At 43.2% G+C, this 20020-nt stretch overlaps 1 protein-coding gene and 1 long non-coding RNA gene across 4 annotated transcripts in view; one reads left to right on the top strand and one right to left on the bottom strand.

Annotated features, from left to right (window-relative positions):
- The window catches only part of ATP8A2 (ATPase phospholipid transporting 8A2), a 608051-nt gene that overhangs the window by 525192 nt on the left and 62839 nt on the right, over positions 1 to 20020 (top strand). The gene's annotated exons all lie outside the window — the stretch shown is intronic.
- LOC131813751 (uncharacterized) overlaps positions 1610 to 20020 on the bottom strand; it is a 40512-nt gene continuing 22101 nt past the window's right edge. The window contains exon 3 of one of the 3 annotated variants that reach the window (XR_009346949.1): positions 1610 to 2218. This is a non-coding gene — a long non-coding RNA (uncharacterized LOC131813751). Of the gene's footprint in view, positions 2219 to 16973; positions 19210 to 20020 lie in introns of those variants that run through there. The other 2 variants (XR_009346950.1, XR_009346951.1) reach the window with 2 other exon arrangements.

Here is a 20020-nt window from a genome sequence, read left to right as displayed (position 1 = left end):
CTCACGTGAGAGGCTTTAACTTTCTTTTCAAATGTTTCTACCCCAATAGAGCAGGCAATATCAGATGTATAGTATGTATGGATAGCCTGTGCAGAAAGTAGGCTCCCCTTCACCGTCTCTAGCGGATCTGTTAATAAGAGGCTCCCTGGGACAAACCAGCAGCTCAGAAGGATAGAACACGTCCCTACATCAGGAGGCTTTCAGTCTAATGAAGATGGGTAAACAAAGAAGCAGAACATTGCACCTAATGCAGTATCACAGGGCATAGTGGGTCAACGGACCTGGAGCAAACAGTGGTCTGACCTCTGGCCAGGAACGTGACCTTGGGAAGAGCATGTGACCTCTCTGAGCCAAACTCCCACATCTAAGATGGAGGATAATGTGATTTTTTTTTTTTGAAGATTTTATTTATTTATTTGACAGACAGAGATCACAAGTAGGCAGAGAGGCAGGCAGAGAGAGAGGAAGGGAAGCAGGCCCCCTGCTGAGCAGAGAGCCCGATGCGGGGCTTGATCCCAGGACCCTGGGAACATGACCCGAGCTGAAGGCAGAGGCTTTAACCCACTGAGCCACCCAGGTGCCCTGATAATGTGATTTTCAATAGGGCCATCCAAGTGTATTGAATGAGAGGAGGGCAAGTTACTAGTAGGCCAGTGTCTGACAGATGGTAGCCATGTAAAAAATTGATGGTAGTAGAATTATTATCATTAGGGAGGGACAATGGGGAAAAAGTGTATAGTTCTGCCTGGAGAAGGTGAGGAAATGATATTTGAACTGAATCTTGAGTGGGGGAAGGAAAATTCTCAAAGTCAGAGAGTAATGGCAGAATGGGGCATTGTGAGCTAGGCAAAGAACAAGATTGGCAAGGTCAAGAAAAAGAAAAAAAAAAAATTGAGGTTTGGGAGACATGCAGACAGTTCAGCATGGCTAGAGTGCAGGGTTCTGGTGATGGAAGGTCAAGAGCAAGATCTTGATGATAGACAAGGGCCAGGCAGTGACATCCTCACATTCTGTGCCAGAGAGTTAGATTTTGCCAAAGTTTGCAGTGTACTAAAAATTCCAGTCCAAAGACTGCTACTCTCCTAGGCTATGTACATATGTTTTGGGATGCTCAACAGCCGCCCTGCAAGGATAAGATCGCCCCATTTTGTAGACGGGTAAACTTGGACTCAAGGAGATTGTTACTTAATCATGAAGCTCACTATATTAGTGAGCTAGGCAGTGAGTTTGGCAGGTTGAGTATCTGAAGGACATGTTGTCTCATTTGGTATTTCATGTTAAATTGTGTTGCCTTATTTTTCTTTTTGTTTCATGTTCTTTGTTACTCCACCCCGCAGACCTGTGGAACAAAGCAACACCACAAATAAATAGAGTGTCTCTACTGATAATCATACTTGATTGAGTTTGGTCAGTTTCCCCAGCTGAGCAGTTGATTCAGTAGAAAGGAAGGCATGGCTCACCATATGGCATAATTCACTAATACACAAAGATCCAGTTTTCCTTTGAGTCTATTGTTCTCCCCAAATAAATGAAGCATTCTATTAAAAACAGCACACTATGTTTTATTTATTTATTTATTTTAATGATAGGTATTAGGCTTGAATCCAAACTAAGATAATAGGGGACATTTGGTTGAGGTTAAAGCTATGGATTTCATAAAATTCTGTGTGTTACCCAAAAAGAAGTTGATTCAGCCCAACTCTAGATGGACCATCCTTACTCTGAACACTGGAGAAGCTTATGTTAGCCTCAACCCCAGGGATCTGGGGTATATAATGCACCAAGTGCCCAAAGCTCGGCAGTCTGAACCGCTGCTGTCAACCTCAACCCTTCAAATTACTCAACACCATTTATTCTGGATGACTTCTAAACAGGTGTTTCCTCTGTGTCACAAATGGTTTAAACTTGAGCCTAGCTTATGTCCGGCGTGTTCAGCTGAAATCACAGGGCCAGCTGACGCCCTGTGAGCATGTTTGCTCATCTGTGTCGATGCTGACAGCCAATACTTGCCGATTCCCACGTTGGTCAGTGCTGGACATAGAACAGATGTTGGGGATTATGAGGAAGAATTCGGGGAGGCTGTGAGCCTGAGTGTCCATGGAAGTAATTCATTGTGGAGATGCAGACAGGACCTGCTGAACCTTCAGTGAGAAGTTCTACGAAATAAGCCTCGGTGGGCCTGAGTATCAGGGCTCAAAACAAATGTTTTCCTGGGGTCCTTTAATTAAAAGAAAAATAATAAATCATCTTTAAACAGAGAAGGGAGAGAACCTAACCCCACAAATTTTCATTTACGTTCTCATCTATGAATTACTTAGTGGGATCATGACACTGAAGTGTCAGAGTAGAATCCTCTCCTGGATCCCACGGTAAAGCATCAGAAGATGGTCTGCAGAGTGCTGGGAGGTCGGCTGCCCCCATCACCCCCATCCCACCCCACCTTCCAGGAGAATTCCTTCAAGGCTGGGCTCCATTTATACCCAGATAACCCGAAGCTGTTTCTTCTGGCCATTTCTAGCTGCCCTGGAGTTTCTTTGTCTAGCAGACCCCACCAATGTCTGACGCTCAGCTCACTGTCCAATACCCTCTGAATCAGAGGCCCAAACCAAGGAAGGTTGTAGGTTATGGCCCTTTTTTAAAAAAGATTTTTTATTGATTTATTTGGCAGAGATCACAAGTAGGCAGAGAGGCAGGCAGAGAGAGAGGGGAAAGAAGGCTCCCCGCTGAGCAGAAGCCCGAAGCGGGTCTCTATCCCAGGACCCTGAGACCATGACCTGAGCTGAAGGTAGAGGCTTTAAGTCACTGAGCCACTCAGGTGCCCTGGTTATGACATTTTTTGTGTCTGCTCTGCAGAGCGCTGTTATCCTCAGAACTTACTGTAGCAGCGCTCTATAGAAAGCTAACCAAAGGTAACTCCCTTTTTTCTCAAGTGTTTCCGGAGAGCGTTCCATAGATTAATTCAGTTTGATCCTTCTCCTGGCAATACAATTGGAATTGTTGGTACATTTCAGTTTGTGTGCTTATTGGTTAAAAAATCAGTTTAAAGAACCAAAACTAAAGTGATGATGCAATTAGAATTGTTTCAACCAGTAGGGGTCATCAAAGAAAAAATTAGAAATCAGGTAAAGTATTTAAATAGGGTTTCTAAGAAGAATAGAATTCTACATTTTCTTTTATTGATTTCGTTGCCAGCTTATTTACAACCTGTTAAGAATACCAGCAGTAAGAATTACAGGCAAAATGGAAGTTTGCTGTTACTACCTTAGAGTTGATTTGAGTTTTTTGTCTTTTCCAAGAATATAGCATATATGTTGCTTTCTCTGGGAGTAAACATAAAAATGTTTCTGCTAGCAAGAAAGCTCATTGTTAATATGGAGAACAAAGAAACTGGCAATGGCTTACTAGTGAATGTGTTTAAAGAAAAAAGAGATAAAAGAGACATAAATTTGTATATCATTGGCATTAATTGCCATAGTGAATAAGCAAACAGACATATGAGGAAAAACATAATGGGTCCTTACAGTTTAACATTCTAAGAATCAAAATCTCAAATGTATTAGAATTTGTTCATTAAGTCAGCTAGGAGGGCTCTTTCTTTGTTTTTAATAGCAGCTCAAAGTAACCTCATTGGTTTTATTTTTGAGAAAATGGGGAAGAAGGCTAATACCTATACTTTGTCTCTCCTATGAAAATACCATCATTTCTCCCAAATCAAGAGAAATACAAGAAACAATTCTATAAAAGGAAAGAAATCCCTCAGACACTTTAATATTAAGAAGGACAAAGACAAAAAGAAGGGCAGAGTGATTTTATGAAGAGCATTATGATGTCAAATGTTATTTACATATCAACCCGATTTTAACACGGGACAATGCCACAAATATACCAGGCTCTCTGTAGAAAGAACAATCTTAGTATATGTGCTGCCGAAGCGAGCACTAGAAAGAACAATCAAAGTGTTCAAGTTTGGTTGCGTCTAAGAATTCTTCAGTGAGGGAAGCTGTATTGAAAAGATAAATTGAGATATATGGGAAAGGAAAATGTAGCTGGAGTGCTTCTATTAGGTATGGTGAAAAAAAAAGTTGGATCTGTTTTATGTAAATTTTCAACAGTGACCTGGTAAAGAAAGTCAAAAGTACATTAATTAAATTCACAGAGCCAAAAAAGGCAAAGACCCAGGAGGTTAGATGTAAAAAAATACAGATGGACTGAGAGAGATGAGGGGAAATAGACAGACTTTTACAACATGATATTCAGCTTGGAAATATGCAAGCTAATACGCTGGGGAATACCAGCCAAAAGACAGATAGCTGGTTTAAAGAAAAAGTTAATAAAATGTTGAGTCTGAAAAACTATACAGACCAAAGCCAGGAAATTACAAAGTTATGGATCCCGCAGTAACTGTAAATTAACCCCAGTGCACATATGTAGTATTTCATATTACTGTACATGGTGTTAACTTTCACGCCTAAATATGCAGGCGTGTGTGTGTGTTTCGTCTGAATTACGGTTGTAATGGGAACAAAGGTGCAAACAGGACACGTAATGGATTGCCTGCTCCTTTCACAAGTCACCCAGGAGCACTGAAGCCTGGTCCAGTCTTGCGCCTTAGAGCAGAAGGGAGGAGGAGTAAGGCTTTGATCCAAAGTCCAGTTGTTCACCAAAGGCAGTGGGAAGATACACGCATTTCTTAACATTTGTAAAGAAGTCATGAGTGTCCTGGGTACGTGGAAGGAAGTCTATAGTACATTCCCAAGATAACACATTGGATTTAACATGTCTCCACTCTAATTTCTCCTTTCCTTTTGCTTGCCTCATGTACACTGCTCCAAATCCAATATACTCCTTTTACCCATATTTTTTGGCCCAATTACCATCCATTTTTCTTCTTCATAAACCTCATCTCTTACTGGGATCATTACAGGAGCTAAAATACAATGCTTTCCTTTTAAAGCTTCCAACCTACCGATCTAGTTGTTGTTTGCTTTTGCTTTTTATTTTCCCCCTTTGTTTTTTTAGAGTTCCAGTCAACTCATATGCTGTATATCCCAGTACGTATCTGCCTTCAGACATAGGACCAGGATAGAGGAGTCCACACACTACTTCCTGAAGCATTGTACTGGCCATTCCTCTTCTACTTCATGCATCTCCTTCTAGCATCTTCTACCTTCATCATAGCTACATCCTGATTTTTCACACCTGACTTCGGCTCCATTATTGGGAAGTATTCTACATACGTAGATTACTCTTCTCTTTATCAGGTCTTCATGATCCTTTGACCTCCTTGATGCCTGGGAGGTTCTCCGTGGCCACCTTCCCTTTCCTTGGCTTGCTACACCTCTGTGACCCCATCACTGAAATCTGTCTTCTACAAGATCTTAGCATCTGATTCCCCGGGCTCACAGCAAGTCCCTGTTCTTCTACTAACGCTGGGCCCCCATTCCACTGACCCTGCTGTCCACCTTCACTGTCATTATCAATCTCTCAGTCTTGTAGTTGATGTCCAGTAAATACTCTATGAATGTTCTCTTACCCATCTCCCAGCCTTCATCTTTCTTTTTCCCAACTAAACTCCAAAATCAATTATTGAAGTGATTTTACTTCAATACTTTAATTCCTGTGCCCTCTTTTGTTCTGATAGTTCTGCTTGTCCCACCCCTCATCTGCTTGCTTAGTAGCTCTGTGCTCTTAGGGTTTTCAGTGGTTTTAGAGAAAGTCAGATGATTTGTATCCTCACCAAATTCATCTATTTATGCTAATAGTTGACCCTCATTGATATTCTAAGACCTGTTTATCTGAATTCCCATCCTCCAAGCAGTATCTTCTATGGTTTCTTATTCCTCTTAGGCCCGAACTGCTCTGTTCTGTACATATGACTCCACCTTCTGCTCACAGAGACTGAGGTCATTTCCTATCAGTTTCTGCAGTCTTCTTACTACCCAAAAGTGGTAGGGTTTGCCCATCACGGGGTGCAAGGGACACCTCAATATATAAGACTTGCCCACCTCTCTTGAGACAGAGTCTGGGCTCTGGGGTCAGACGGCTGGGTTTGAACTGTGGCTCTCTCATGCTGCATGACCCTGGCTGGGGCATGTGACTTTTCTCAGCTGATTACCTCACCCATAAGACAGGAATGATAATAGTGCCTCCCTGGCAGGGTTGCTGCAGGATGGAATGCACCACTTTGTAGAGAGGGCTGAAGCCCCTGCTGGGCACACAGCAAGCACAGAGTCATTGTAGGTCTTCTGTCACTGTCATGGCCATCCTTGTCAGTGTCCATGTGTTAATCTTACTATAAGCTGCACAGCCTCATTTCTTCAGCCTCCCTCCAAAACTAGTTAGAGCCAGTCAGCCCCCCCTTTTGTCCACCTTCCCCTTCCTTGTTGTCTCTTGCTGCTTCCCCTCGCTCCAGAAGCTTCCGCCTCCTCCATCGTGCCTCCTACGTTTGGAGGCTCTCCTTTGTCTCCCTGTCTACTTCAGAGGCCCTGTTTTGGCCTTCTAGGTTCTGCCCTCACTTTGATGGCTCCCATAAACTAGTGTCTTGATTCATGATCCCTGTTCCAAATGCCTTTTGTGGCTTTTTCTTGTCTCCAGAATTAAATCTAAACCCCCCAGGCCGACATTCAGGCCTGCCTCCCTACACATGGCCAAAACCCAAGCACATTTTTCTCTTGCAGAGTATGCTCCCATCACTCCCAAATTGGGTCTTTGTTCCAACTCTTCTGGTGGGAGGGCTTCTCATTCCTTGCAACTAGATAGAATCCTACTGAACCCCACACGAGCATACCTCTTCTAGACCACTTTACTTTCAACAGATCTATCTCCTCCTCTGCCGACCAGAATCTGCTAGAGGACAAGCCCATCCCTCTTGCTCCCCATGTGGGGAACATCCTCGCAGCACCACATGTGGAAATGAAGTTTGTGAATTCATACCTGGACAACCCCCCCCTCACCTGCCTTTGAACCTAACACTTGGACCCAGGCCACACTCAGCTGCATCGTATGCTGCTGCCCCTGTGGCCTAAAAATGGACTTTCTCAACATTGTGACGACTTGCCTGTGCAGGGACAAATCACGGAATCCAATACCCAGCCTACTTAAATATTAACATGCCACTTGCTTCATCTCTTTTTTGAAAGATAAAATGTTAACCATATTGTTGAGGACCCCTGGTGGCCCTCGCAATCTCGTTCACCTTGAGCTAGAAATTCTCTCATGACCTCTTACTATTTTCATGCACATATAAACCTGTAGGAAATATAAACAATACACAGTGTTGAATTGTGCAGGGTTTTGAAACCTTATACAGATTGTGTCATATAGAGCCTTCTCTTCAACACTGGGTTGTTTTGGGGTTTCTTTCAAAACTGCTTTTGATGTTTACTCATAGTGAAATAATTGTAGTTCACTTATTTTAATGTTCTTTACAGTTACGTAAATATGCCAAAATTTATTTATTCTCCTATTGATACACATTTAAGTGTTTTTTTTTTTCCTTTACCAAAAGTACTACAGCAAACTTTTCCTGTCCATATCTGTGGGCCCGTGTGAGTTTCCCTGGAGTATATAGCCAAGAATGGAATGTGCACTAGGAATCTCTCAATCCGTGGCTTTTCTTGAAACTAGTGTCTTTTAATGTGAAGCTTTCATGGTAATGCAGTCAAACTCATCTCTTTCCTTCATGGTTTCTGCTGTTTTGTATCAAATTTTCTCAAAGCTAGTCAAGGTCGTAGGGTATTCTTCCACATTTTCTTCTACGAGTTTTTAAAAGTTTTGCTTGTCACCCTGGGAGCTATGTGTGCATGTGGTGGAAAACAGGGACTACTGGCAACACAATAAGGATGGCTCCACCCTGGTCAGCCATTCCCACTCCCCCCATCTCTCCACCCTTCATCCCCACCTCTCCTCCCCCCCACACTGCCCCGCTGATGCATAGGATGTTCAACCATTTGGTCTCTAGTTCTCCAGTACTGTCCTATGGGATTCTTCATGTCCAGCCTCTGTTGTGTTGCCTCTCGGGCAGGGTCTGAGCAGAATGGGGCTGGGGAGACCCTGCTACCCAGACTTACAGGAACATGAGCATGTGTGTCCAAGCAAATAGGTTTGAACACAGAGTGCATCTGGGATGCTCTGCGATCCCTGTACTAGAGACTGTCTCTGTGGAATGCCTCAGAGCCATAAGACCGCCGGTATAGTTAAGCCAGAAACCTCTAAACCTATGCTGGGCCATCAACTGGAGGCCTCCTCTCCTCACTCATATTACTTCCGTTTTATGAAAGTGATTAATTTCTAATCTTTCGATGCCCCTGGGATGCTTTGAAGGCCAAGGTATTATTTTTGCTTCATCGGTATCAATTCATAAGACTTGTCCTACTGAGAAATCATGAGAAACCATGAAATCCCAACAGATCCTTCAGCCTATTTATTGTGTGTTTGTTTTAAGTAATCTCTACACCCAGTGTGGGCCTCGAACTCACAACCCTGAGATCAAGAGTCCTGTGCTCCCCTGACGGAGTCAGCCAGGCTCCTGTGGCCTATGTAATAGATTGTGGGCCGTCCGTTAGCAGATAGCACCATGTTGTTTATTAGCACCAAGACGTGGTAGCCTTTGCTTTATTGAGTGAAGACACATCAAGCCTTGCTCAGCACTACTGCCCTGTGCTGGGGAAATGACAACACTCCTGTGAAATACTTCAATTATAATTACATTATTTTAATGTATCATCTTATTTTTTTTATTTTTATCTTTTTTAAATTAACATTTAATGTATTATTTGCCTTAGGGGTACAGGTCTGTGAACCATCAGGCTTACACATTTCATAGCACTCACCATAGCACATACCCTCCCCAATGTCCATCACCCAACCACCCCCTCCCTACCCTCCCACACCCCCAGTAACCCTCAGTTTATTCCCTGAGATTAAGAGTCTCTTAGGTAGGGAGGGAAGAAAATGAGACGAAAAATGACCAGGGAGGGAGACAAACCATAAAAGACTTTTAATCTTGAGGAGATAAATGTATCATTTTAAAAACATTACATTTTAAGCAGAATAGAAAAAGGTAAGGGTCAGAAATGTAATGAAAGAATGGATTTATGTAAAGTCAGACTAGAATTTCTGAGCTAAAAATGGAAGCTGGATTATACAAACATAAAGGCTTGTAAGTAATTAAAAGGAAAGTTACTGAAATACAAACAGATCATAATAAAATACAAGTCAATTACGAGTAGACAGCACAGCCATTGTCTGTTAAGAATATGTTTCTCATTCCTTGGGACAGGTAGGTCCCCTGGCTCTAGAGTCAGAGAGACCTGGGTTCAAATTCCAACTCAGATCCTTTACATGTGACCCAGAACTGGTCGCTTCACCACTGAGCTTTAGTTGCATCATCTATAAAATAGAAACAATTAGTTTCTCTCTTGCAGGTGTTTTTGTGGGGCTTAGAAATAACATACATGGGAGTACCCAGAAAGAGATGTTCCATAGAAGAGTAGAAGCTCAAATAAAGCCCATCTCCCACTTGGGCTCAAGGCCAGTGGTGTCTTTAAGGAAGATAGAAAATGCTAGGGAAGGATTGGGAAGACATGAGGGCTGGTTTACAGTATTAATATACCTTTATAGTGTGTGGAATGCCCTTGCTGGAAGTTTGTAAGTATTGCAGATTGTATCTGGGAGCATGGAAGGGCAGCCAGCACTGTCACGATGTGTCAGAGGTGAACACAGAGTCTAACCAAATGCTCTGCACTGTATCCATGTGTGTAGAAGCCCGTGGCTGTAGCCTTAGAGGAGTCTGCTCCCTTCCTCTTTGGGTCTCTTGTGAGTAACAAAGAGGTTGACACAGAATGACACAGCTCAGAAACTGCTGAAGAAGGCAGGCAGGACAGGTGTTGCTGTGAGGCTTGTAGTTTCGTGAAAGAAATCTACCAGACAGGTAGAAAGCATTATTTTAATTTCTTTTTTTTTTTAAAGATTTTATTTATTTATTTGACAGACAGAGATCCCAAGTAGGCAGAGGCAGGCAGAGAGGGGGAGGGAAGCAGGCTTCTTGCCAACCTGGGAGCCCCATGTGGGGCTCAATCCCAGGATCCCGAGACCATGACCTGAGCCGAAGGCAGATGCCCAACCATCTGAGCCATCCAGGTGCCCTGCATTATTTTAATTTCTTAATTTGATACTGGGATGAGTATTTTGGAATACTCATTTGCTTACCAATAAAACTTGATTAAATCAAGTTTTCCTTTTCTCTGCTTCCACCAGAACTTATTTTTTTCTATTTAAAAAAAAAGGAAATCTGAGCTTCAGTGTGGAGGAGCGGTAAAAAGTAACAACAAGAGTGAAGGAGAAAGAGAGAAGAGAAATATGCAGAAGGCGTCTCTGGGGGGCTACACGCTGCTGCTAAATTTCAGTTGCAGTTGTCAGAGTTAAAGAAAACATTGGAGAAAATGTCTCATCGAGGGGTCCCCGGATTGTTGTGCTGTGAGGAGGCCAGCGGAGGGGGGACCAAGGCCAGCTGGCAGGGGCTCCGACGACAGGGTGCCATGCACCAGCCACTGAGCTCGTTTGCTCCGCTTCGGGTCATTTTTATAGTCAGAGCTGCTTCAGGATCAGCACAAGACACTGTGCACATGTTTGTTGGTGGGAGCTGAACGAAGGAAGAAGTCCCATACTTAATTTTAAAGGGTGAGCCCAGGACTTCCCAGGGATTTAGGTGAAATGAAATATAGATGAACACAGCATACCGGGCACGACAGCCCTGGGAGGAAGGTCCTGCTGCCCTCTCAAGGGTTCTACAGTGGAGGAAACTGAGGCACAGAGACATTAATCAACCCCACGTAAGTGTCATGGTCTGAAGCTTAGAGGCATATCCTAGGTCCCTCTGAATCCAAAGCCCTCATTCTTCACAACCATATTCAGTGGCAGAGGAGATCCTTGCAGGAGCAGTAAGGCGTTAGCCCAAGGCTGCGACCCTGGGTTCTAGAACTCCAGTGTCTTGGTAAATGTTCATTGTGACTTTGTAAGGCAATGGAGCACAGTGCCTGTATACCAAGGAGTTATTGCTCTTCTCCTGAGACTCTTTTTGGTCATGGACCTCTATTCTGGAATATAGATTGAGAAACACCCCAAGGACTACCCCAGCAGAGTAGGAAACAGAGAAACCTTGATCCACTGCAGTGATCAAGAGCTACCTGAAGCCTGGATCTGAGCAAAAGTGTGATACAGTTAAAGCTTGGTGATTCAAGGGCTTTCCATATCTGCCCCCACCCCTGTTCCCACCCCTAGTAAGCTCCTACTTAAGGCTCCGGGGAATGTCCTATGTCTGCTGATTGGCCATCTAATGTACAAAGTATTTTCAAACCCAGACATGCTTTTATGACTGTTCATTACACTTTCCTGAAACTTGTTCATGAAACACCCCTGACAGTGGAGGAAAGAGAAGGCAAGCATTCCCCCAGGGAAGCCTGGGGATGTATCCTGTGGCATTGCATCTCAAAAATGGTACTGACTGAAGAGTCTGGTTTTAGGGGAAAGAATTATTCACATTTATTGCAAAAATATTCTTGGTTTTATTTTCTATATCATTTATTTTCGCTCTAATCTTTATTATTTCCTTTCTGCCAGTTTAAGGTTTCATTAATTCTTTTTCTAGCTCCTTTAAGCATAAAGTTAGGTTATTTGAGATTTTTCTTGCTTCTTCAGGTAGGCCTGTATTGCTATAAACTTCCCTCTTAGAACTGCTTTTGCTGCATCCCAAAGGTTTGGGATCATTATGTTTTTGTTTCCATTTTCATTTGCTTCTGTGTACATTTTAATTTTTTCTTTTATTTCCTGGTTGACCCATTCACTGTTTAGTAGCATGTTATTTAACCTCTGTGTACTTGTGGTCTTTCCAGAGCTTTCATTGTTGACTTTTAGGCTCATAGTGTTGTGGTCAAAAAAGGTGCATGGTATGACTTTGATATTCCTGAATTTGTTGAGAATTGTTTTGTGGGCTAACATGTGATCTGTTCTAGAGAATGTTCCATGTGTATTTGAAAAGAATGTGTAATCTGCTGTTTGGGGTTGAATGTTCTGAATATATCTGTTAAATCCATCTGTTCTAGTCTGTCATTTGAAGCCATGGTTTCCTTGTTGATTTTCTGTTTAAATGATCTGTCCATTGATGTAAGTGGAGGTTAAAGTCCCCTACTAATATTGTAGCATTATCAATTAGTTCCTTCGTGTTTGTTTTTAATAGCTTTATACATTTGGGTGCTCCTATGTTGAATGCATAAATATTTATAATTGTTAGATCTTCTTGTTGGATTTTTCCCTTTATTATTATATAATGTCCTTCTTTGTCTCCTGTTATAGTCTTTGTTTTAAAGTCTATTTTGTCCCATGTTATTTTTGCTACTCTGATTTCTTTTGATAATTCATTGGCATGATAGATGTTTCTCCATTTTCCCGCTTTCAGTCTGCAGGGGTCTGTAGGTCTGAAGTGAGTCTCTTGTAGGCAGCGTATAGATGGCTTTTTTTTTTTTTTTTTAATCCATTCTGACATCCTGTGTCTTTCGATTGGAGTGTTTGTCTATTTGCATTCAGAGTAATTATCGATATGTATTTATTGCCATTTTATTGCTGGTTTTGTGAGTGTTTCTGAAGATTTTTCTCTGGTCCGTCCTTTCTCTCTTTCATAGTTTGCTGAAATTCTTTAGTGATATTTTTGGATTTCTTTCTCTTTATTCTTTACATATTTATTAGTGGATCTTGATTTGTGGTTACCATTGGGTTCGTATATAGCATCTTCTGCACATAGCAGTCTCTACTAACTTGATGGTCATTCGAGTTTGAACCCATTCTTTACTCCTATCCTCCCCACATCTTACGTCTATGGTGTCATACTTTATATCCTTTTATTTGGTGAGTTCCTTGACTGTTTTTTTTACAGAAATACTCATTTGTACTGCTTTTGTGTTTCCTACCTTCACACTGTGGTTTTTGGCCTTTCATTTCCACTCAAAGAGACCCTTTTTAGTATTTCATGCAAGGCTGGTTTAATGGTCATGAACTCCTTTAGTTCCTATTTGTCTGGCAAACCCTTTATCTCTCCTTCTATTCTGAATGATAGCCTGGCTGGATTGATTGTTCTTGGCTGCAAGTTTTTCCCATTCACTACTCTGAATATATATCATGCCACTTTTAGCTTGCAAAGTTTCTGTTGAAAAATCTGCTGATAGGCTTTTGGGGTTTCCTTGGAATGTAACTGTCTTCTTGGAGGATTTAATATTTTGCCATTTTAATTATAATATGTCTTTCATTACAATATGTGAGACATATTATAATAAATCTAAATTAATTACATTTGTAATCCATCTGAACGTGTGGATCTGCTTTTATTGATTCTGTTAGTGGTTCTCTGTGCCTCCTAGATCTGGATTATCTGTTTTCTTCCACAGATTAGAGAAGTTTTCAGTTACCATTTTTTCAAATTAATTCTCTAGGCTGGTTTCTCTCTCTTCTTCTTCCGAGACTCCTATAATATGAATGTTAATACATCTGGTGGAGTCACTCACTTCTGTAAGTCTATTCTCATTTGCATAATTCTTTTTTTCTCTTTTGTTCAGCTTGCTTACTTTCTACTACTCTGTCTTCTAGGCCATTAATTATTCTGCTTCTTCCCACCTGCTGTTCATTCCATCAAGTGTATTTCTCATTTCATTATTGAGACCTCTCGGCTGTGTTATTCCTTATGTCTGTGTTAACTCTCTCATTGATGTCCTCCATTCTTTTCTCATGCCCAGTGCTTTAAATTCTCCATCAGCCTCGTTATTTTTTTCTGTTGCACTTGGGTTTCCACCTGTGTCCTTGTCTTGTTCTTTTGTTTGAGAAAAATCCCTCTCTCTTCTCATTTTGTCTAAGTCCCTGTGCCTTTTCTTCTGTGTGAGGAAAGTCAGCTATGTCTCCTGTTTTTGAGGGTAGTGGCTTTATGAAGAAGGATCCTGTGGTGCCCTGCTGTGTAGTGTCCCCTGTTCCCCAAGGCCTGGTGCTTCTGGAAGTGTGTCCAGTGTGGGCTGCATGCACTCTGCTATTGTGACCTGACCACTTTTTCCTTCAAGCTAGTCATCTCCAGAGGCTCTTGTTGCTTATTGTGGGCAGTACTTGGTCCCTGGCCTAAATGTGGTAAGTTTTAACTTGGTGTGTTCTGGTCCGCTTGGGAAATGAGGCCTGTCCTCACTCTCTCTGGTACTGAGGCCTTGCAAAACTCCCTAGTCAGAAGATGTGGTGTTGGCAGGGGTTTGGGCCAGTCTTCCGGAGGAGGGACCCCCCACCGTGCTGGGAGTGAGGGAACATGACTGAGTGGGGGTGTTCCACTAGAGTACAGTGAGAGTCAGCATTCTGCTGATTCCTGCAGGTGGCCTTGGGCTTGTGCTGAGGGCAGGGAAGGAAATGGCACTGGCCTGTTCCTTTGTTCTCTGAGCAGTCTCTCCGTGAAGGCTTGTCTCTCTGGGATGTGCTCCAAGATGAGCGAGTAATCCCACTGTGTGCTCCAGGGGCTCTTCAGATCCCTGTTTCCACACTGTATGTCTGTGGGCTATTGCCCTGCCTTTTCTCCAAGAGCAGCACAGTGCCCTCGGAGCTCTTTTAGAACCAACCCTGCTGATCTTTAAAACCCAAAACTTTAATCCCTGTTGATTACAAGAATTCATAAAATTCAGCCCTCTAGCTTCCCAAGCCAATTACTCTGGGGATTCTTTTTCTCCATGTGTTCGTTCCCCTATGGGCTAGTCTGTCTCTTGTCCTCTGCAACCATGGATCCCTCCCCATTACAGTGGCCACAGTCTGTTTCCCAAGTCATATCACTGTACTTTCTAGCTTCGTCGATGTGGCCTCTTCTCTACCTTTAGTTGTGGAGTTGGTCCTTCCAGTCTTCACATCGATTTCTGGAGTATATAGGATGATTTCATAGTTGTCTAGTTGTGTCTGTGGGAAGAGACAAACCTAGGGTCTTCCTGCTCTGATGCCATCTTCCTCTTACCCTCTTTTCTTGGTTTTAACATGAAATGATCTATTTTTCAAATCTTCAGGTGAGACTGGAGATCTAGGATGATATGTCTTATTTATCCTGTGGTTTTTACTCTAATTTAGACTACGCAAATCTTCCAGGTCATATTAGCATTTTTAAAGGTATTCTAAATGCTCAAAGGAGTGATTAATGAGGACTTTTCAGTGAGATAAAATATCTCATATTTAGGACATGTGTGTGAGAGTGTAAACAGTCTATTACTTATGCACTTCCAACTGTCTGCCTCTTCGCTGATTTCAAGTGCACAAGCTGAGGAGACACTCCTTCCTAGGGTCACTCCTGTCACTCCGCATGAGTGGCTGCCAGCCTTATGTACCTTTAAGGCCATCTGCTGGGGTAGAATTTTTTTATCATCCTCCCAAACAATGATTTGATGTTTTTAGTTTGTGGTTCCTGCCACCAAAGAGCCCACAGAAAAACCTAAAAGCTGACCCGATCTCCAGGATCTTCAGCTCTGAATTCCTTCCCATCCGTGCTAAGGATAAGGATGGTTGGGGGCTGCTTATTCTATAGCTGTTTAGTTCTCTCTGACTGCAGAGAGCTCACTCACTCCTCAGCCCCGTGGAAGCATGTTAGGCTCTTTAACAAAGTCTGGCTTGAGAATTTTCCCCAGCTTCCTGGGACACAGGACTCAGGCAGGGACCGTAGTTAGCCTTCTGACATGTACCCACATGGAGAACATTTGTCACGAACAGTTAGCAGCTGTTCTTTTTTCTACTCGGGCACAAAGTTATCAATGGACATCTTTCATCATTGTGGAGTGACAGCTGAGTCCATGCTCTGAGTAGTGATAAGAGCAGTGCCCGGCCTGGTGTCATGATAGGAAGTTCACCTTGATGGGTTAAGAGTAGAAGCACCCTGTTGGCAGTGAACACAAATGAGCAGTGCTTATGGCTGAGCAGAAAGAATAGAATTTGGCTATTTCACTACTTAGCTATTTTCACTGTGAACACTTGCCGCTCCTCACCAACGAAGAACCTATTTGCAATAGCATTTGGGAATTCTGCATCATACTATCCACCCCCCTGAGAGCAGTGGTGGGTAAACCTCCCGACAGTTGGAGCAGAATCTCGTCACCCAGTTCGCCCTCAAAGTTCACTGAAGAATTGCTTGCATCGCTACTGTCCACTTCTAGGATATCCAAGTAAGATCTGGGCTTATCTCAATAGCATACAAGGAAGTAGGTAGTTATAGGAATGTGTCTAATACTTACCATGTGCCATGCACTTTTTATCGTGCTTTACGTTTATTAATTCATTTAGGCCTCAGGGAATCCCTAATGAGAAAGTATTTTTACCATTTTACAAAGGAAGAAACACAAGCATGGTAGTTAAGTAAGAGTATGCAGCAGATCTGGGATTGGCATCCGGGCGGACTGTCTGTGCTTCTTATGGACTGAGTTTGTTTGTGGCCCCCTAGAATTCATATACTGAAGCCCCCACCCTTCATATAATGATATTTGGAGATGGGAACTTTGAGAGTTGATTAAGTTTAGATGAGGTCATGTGGCGGGGGTGGGGGCCCTCATGATGGGAGCCGTGCCCTCATAAGTGGAGGCATCAGAGAGCTTGCTCCCTCTCCCTCCTCCTCCCTCCTTGCATGGGTGCATGCAGACATACACACACACGCACACGCACACACACATGTCACGTGAGCACAGTGAGAAGGCAGCCTTCTATGGACCAGGAAGAGAACTTTCACAAGAGGCCAGCCACTCTGGCACCCTGATCCCGAGATGTCCAGCCTCCAGAACTCTGAGGATACGTGTCTGCGGTCTATGCCCATAGTCGCTGGCATGCTGTTAGGGCAGCCGAAGCTACCAGACAGTGGTCTTGAAGACCGTGCAATCCAGCCCTGCACAGAAGCCGTCCCAGCCCCTCAGCTTTTCAAGAAACACCTGCTGCTCACTCTCTTTGGTCTTTCAGATGCCCTTCCTCAGTAGTCCCTCTGCCAAGATCTTGATTCGAGACGTTGATTTCATCCACTTCTGTGGGAAGAGGAATGAGTGAAACACCTTCGTATTCTAGCGTAGGAAGAGCAGGTGACCCATAGGCTGTGTCACAAGGGTGTGTATTCTGACACCAGGCAGCCAAGGAACGAGTGAAGTGAAGCAGCCCCTCTCGGTTCCAGAGCCCTGCCCTCTGCAAGGACAAGAGGGCAGCTTTCAATACACCAGGAGCCAGCCCCTGGGTCTCTGAACCTTCTAGAGTCAGGAGCCAGCTACTCGTAATCATGATGAGGGACACTCGTCTCTCATCTAGGGGCCTGTCACTCAGATGGTGAATAGGTGAGATGGGCCATCTTTATCAGTATCTGTCCTAAATACTGTGCCTTAACGTTGAACCTAATATTCCAAATTACCACAGTAGTTGTAACTGTGAGGCATCGAATTTTTCTCTCAGAAAAATGGATGACTTTCTGTGACAACACAGTGACTCTTTTGCCTTTCTGTGCAACCACATGAGAATCGCAATCTAGAAATAGTAATTGTTGAAGTTGTCTATAAACACATGAAATAAGCACTGTGCCACAGACACTCAGACCCTCAGCATAATTTCTGGAAACCAGCAGGCCCACCTCTACAGAAGGAGAGTCAGAGCAGGTACCATGGTGTCCCTGCAGCCCTCCCCAGCCCCCCTGCAGGACAACTGCCCCAAAACACAGAAGACAGAGGCTACATGCATGTCTTCAGTGAATGTCATTTCTTTTGTTCTCGAAGGTAGAAGAGAGTATAGATCGCATATTTTTAAAATTATACACAACCAGTTTTAAACCTGACCTCACTTTGGACATGAGTCCCACATTTCTGAACAGTGATAGCTTATTTCCTTGCCTTAATTTTGTGTACCAGGCCCCGTGCTATGTGGTAAGAATTATCTTCTTATTCAAAAAACCACCTCAGGAAATCAGTGGTCTCTAAAATGGGGTGCTAAGGAGCAAAATAGGAAATCAAAATGACCACTAGCTGGAAAAGGATAAGTTAATAATCCAGAGGATGTCAAGCCTCACCTTTCTCTCTTTCCCAAACAGCCTGTTTGGGAAAATTGGGAGCTGTCTCCTTACCCGGTAGGGAGTAAACAAGAGTTTAAATGTTTTCCATAGATTTTTTTAAAAATCACCCCATTCTACATGCCCTGAAATAAGAGTTCCCTCCCTTGGGTGGGGATGGAGTGTGGTGAGTGGAGTTTGTGTTGGCTTCAGAGTTTTCCTTCTGGAGGTTTTAACTTTGTCACAGCTGCCCTGCCAGGCACTGGGGAAAAGCCCCCAGTCCTGTGGCTTCTGTCTAAGTAGTCCACGTGATGATGATAGTGTTTGTCAGAGCAGACCCCACAGGACAATGTCATTACCACAGTGAACCACTCAAGTAGAAATCACTGACGGTACCAAATGCGGTGAAGACATGGAACAAGAGGAGCGCTTCCACCCATCTCACTCATACAGCTGCCTCAGTGGACACGTGGGCCATTTTTTAAAGGGTACTCAGTACAAGCATCCCTCGTCTCGTACTTCACAGATCCTGCGCCTTTTACAAACTGAAGGTCTGTGGCCACCCTGCCTTGAGCAAGCCTACGGGTGCCATTTTCCCAACAGCCTTTGCTTACTTTGCCTCTGGGTCACAGATCGGGGAATAACTTCAACTCTCAAGTCTATTTATTGAAGAAATACGTTTTGAAAAGCTCTCGCTGTCATAGAAACTGATCCGTCTGATAGATCTCGGCAAAGTCCACTGAAAATCTTCTGGAAAGGATTCACCATTCTAGATGCCTTTAAGAACATTCATGATTGATGGGAAGAGGTCAAAATATCCACATTCACCGGAGTTTGGTTCCCACCGTCCTGGAGGACTTGGAGGGGTTCAGGGCGTCCACGGAGGCAGTCACCGCAGAGGGGGGTGGAAACAGCAAGAGAACTGGAGTTAGAAGTGGGGCGGGAAGATGGGCCCGCACGGCTGCCGTCTCATGATCAGACTTGGACGGACGAGGAGCTGCTTCTCGTGGATGAGCCAGGAAAGTGGATTCTTGAGCTGGAATCCGCTCCTGGCGGAGATGCCGTGAAGACTGTTGCAGTGACCACAAAGGATTTAGTATCTTACATCAACTTTGCTGAGAAAGCAGCAGCAGGGTTTGACAGGATTGACTCTAATTCTGAAAGAAGTTCTACTGTGAGTGAAATGCTAACCAAATAGCATCACATGCTACAGAGGAATCGTTCATGAGAGGAAGGGTGACTCAATGCAGCAAACTTCACTGTTGTCTTCTAAGAAACTCGGAGGAGCCTGCGCCAGCCTTCAACGTCTCCCATCCTGGTCATTCAGCAGCCACTGACACGGAGGCGGGACCCTCCACCAGCAAAAAGATCCCAACTCGCTGAAAGCTCAGATCAGTTATTTCTTAGCAATAAAGTACTTTTAAATTAAGGCATGTTCATTGTTTTTTAAGACATAATGCTATTGTACACTTAACAGACTACAATATAGTTGTACACCTAACTTTTATATATACACTGGGAAACCAAAAATCCATTCGACTTGCTTTATTGCAATATTCACTTTATGGCAGTGGTCTGGAACCAAACCCTCAATATCTCTGAGGTCTGCCTACACTTTCCATATGACAGAACCACCCCATTTCCAGGTGTGTACCCCACAGAAGCAGAAACATACGCACACAAAATGACTTGTACAAACATGTGGAGAGCAGTCTTACTCTTAATAATAGCCCCAAACTAGAAGGAACCCAAATGTCTATTCATAGGAGATTGGCTAAACAAATTGTGACATATTCACGTGAGAGAATACTAGTCAAAAAAAAAATTTTTTTAAGTGAATTATAGACACACACGAGAACATAGATGAATCTCAAAGGTACCATGTTAGATGAATGAAGCCAGATTCAAAAATATGAGTACTTTCCCATTTAGATCAAATTCGAAAATAGGCAAAATAACTATAGTACT

The sequence above is a fragment of the Mustela lutreola genome, chromosome 13 (genome assembly GCF_030435805.1).
Source record: "Mustela lutreola isolate mMusLut2 chromosome 13, mMusLut2.pri, whole genome shotgun sequence".
NCBI lineage: Eukaryota > Metazoa > Chordata > Mammalia > Carnivora > Mustelidae > Mustela > Mustela lutreola.
This window is presented reverse-complemented; position numbering and strand designations above follow the sequence as displayed.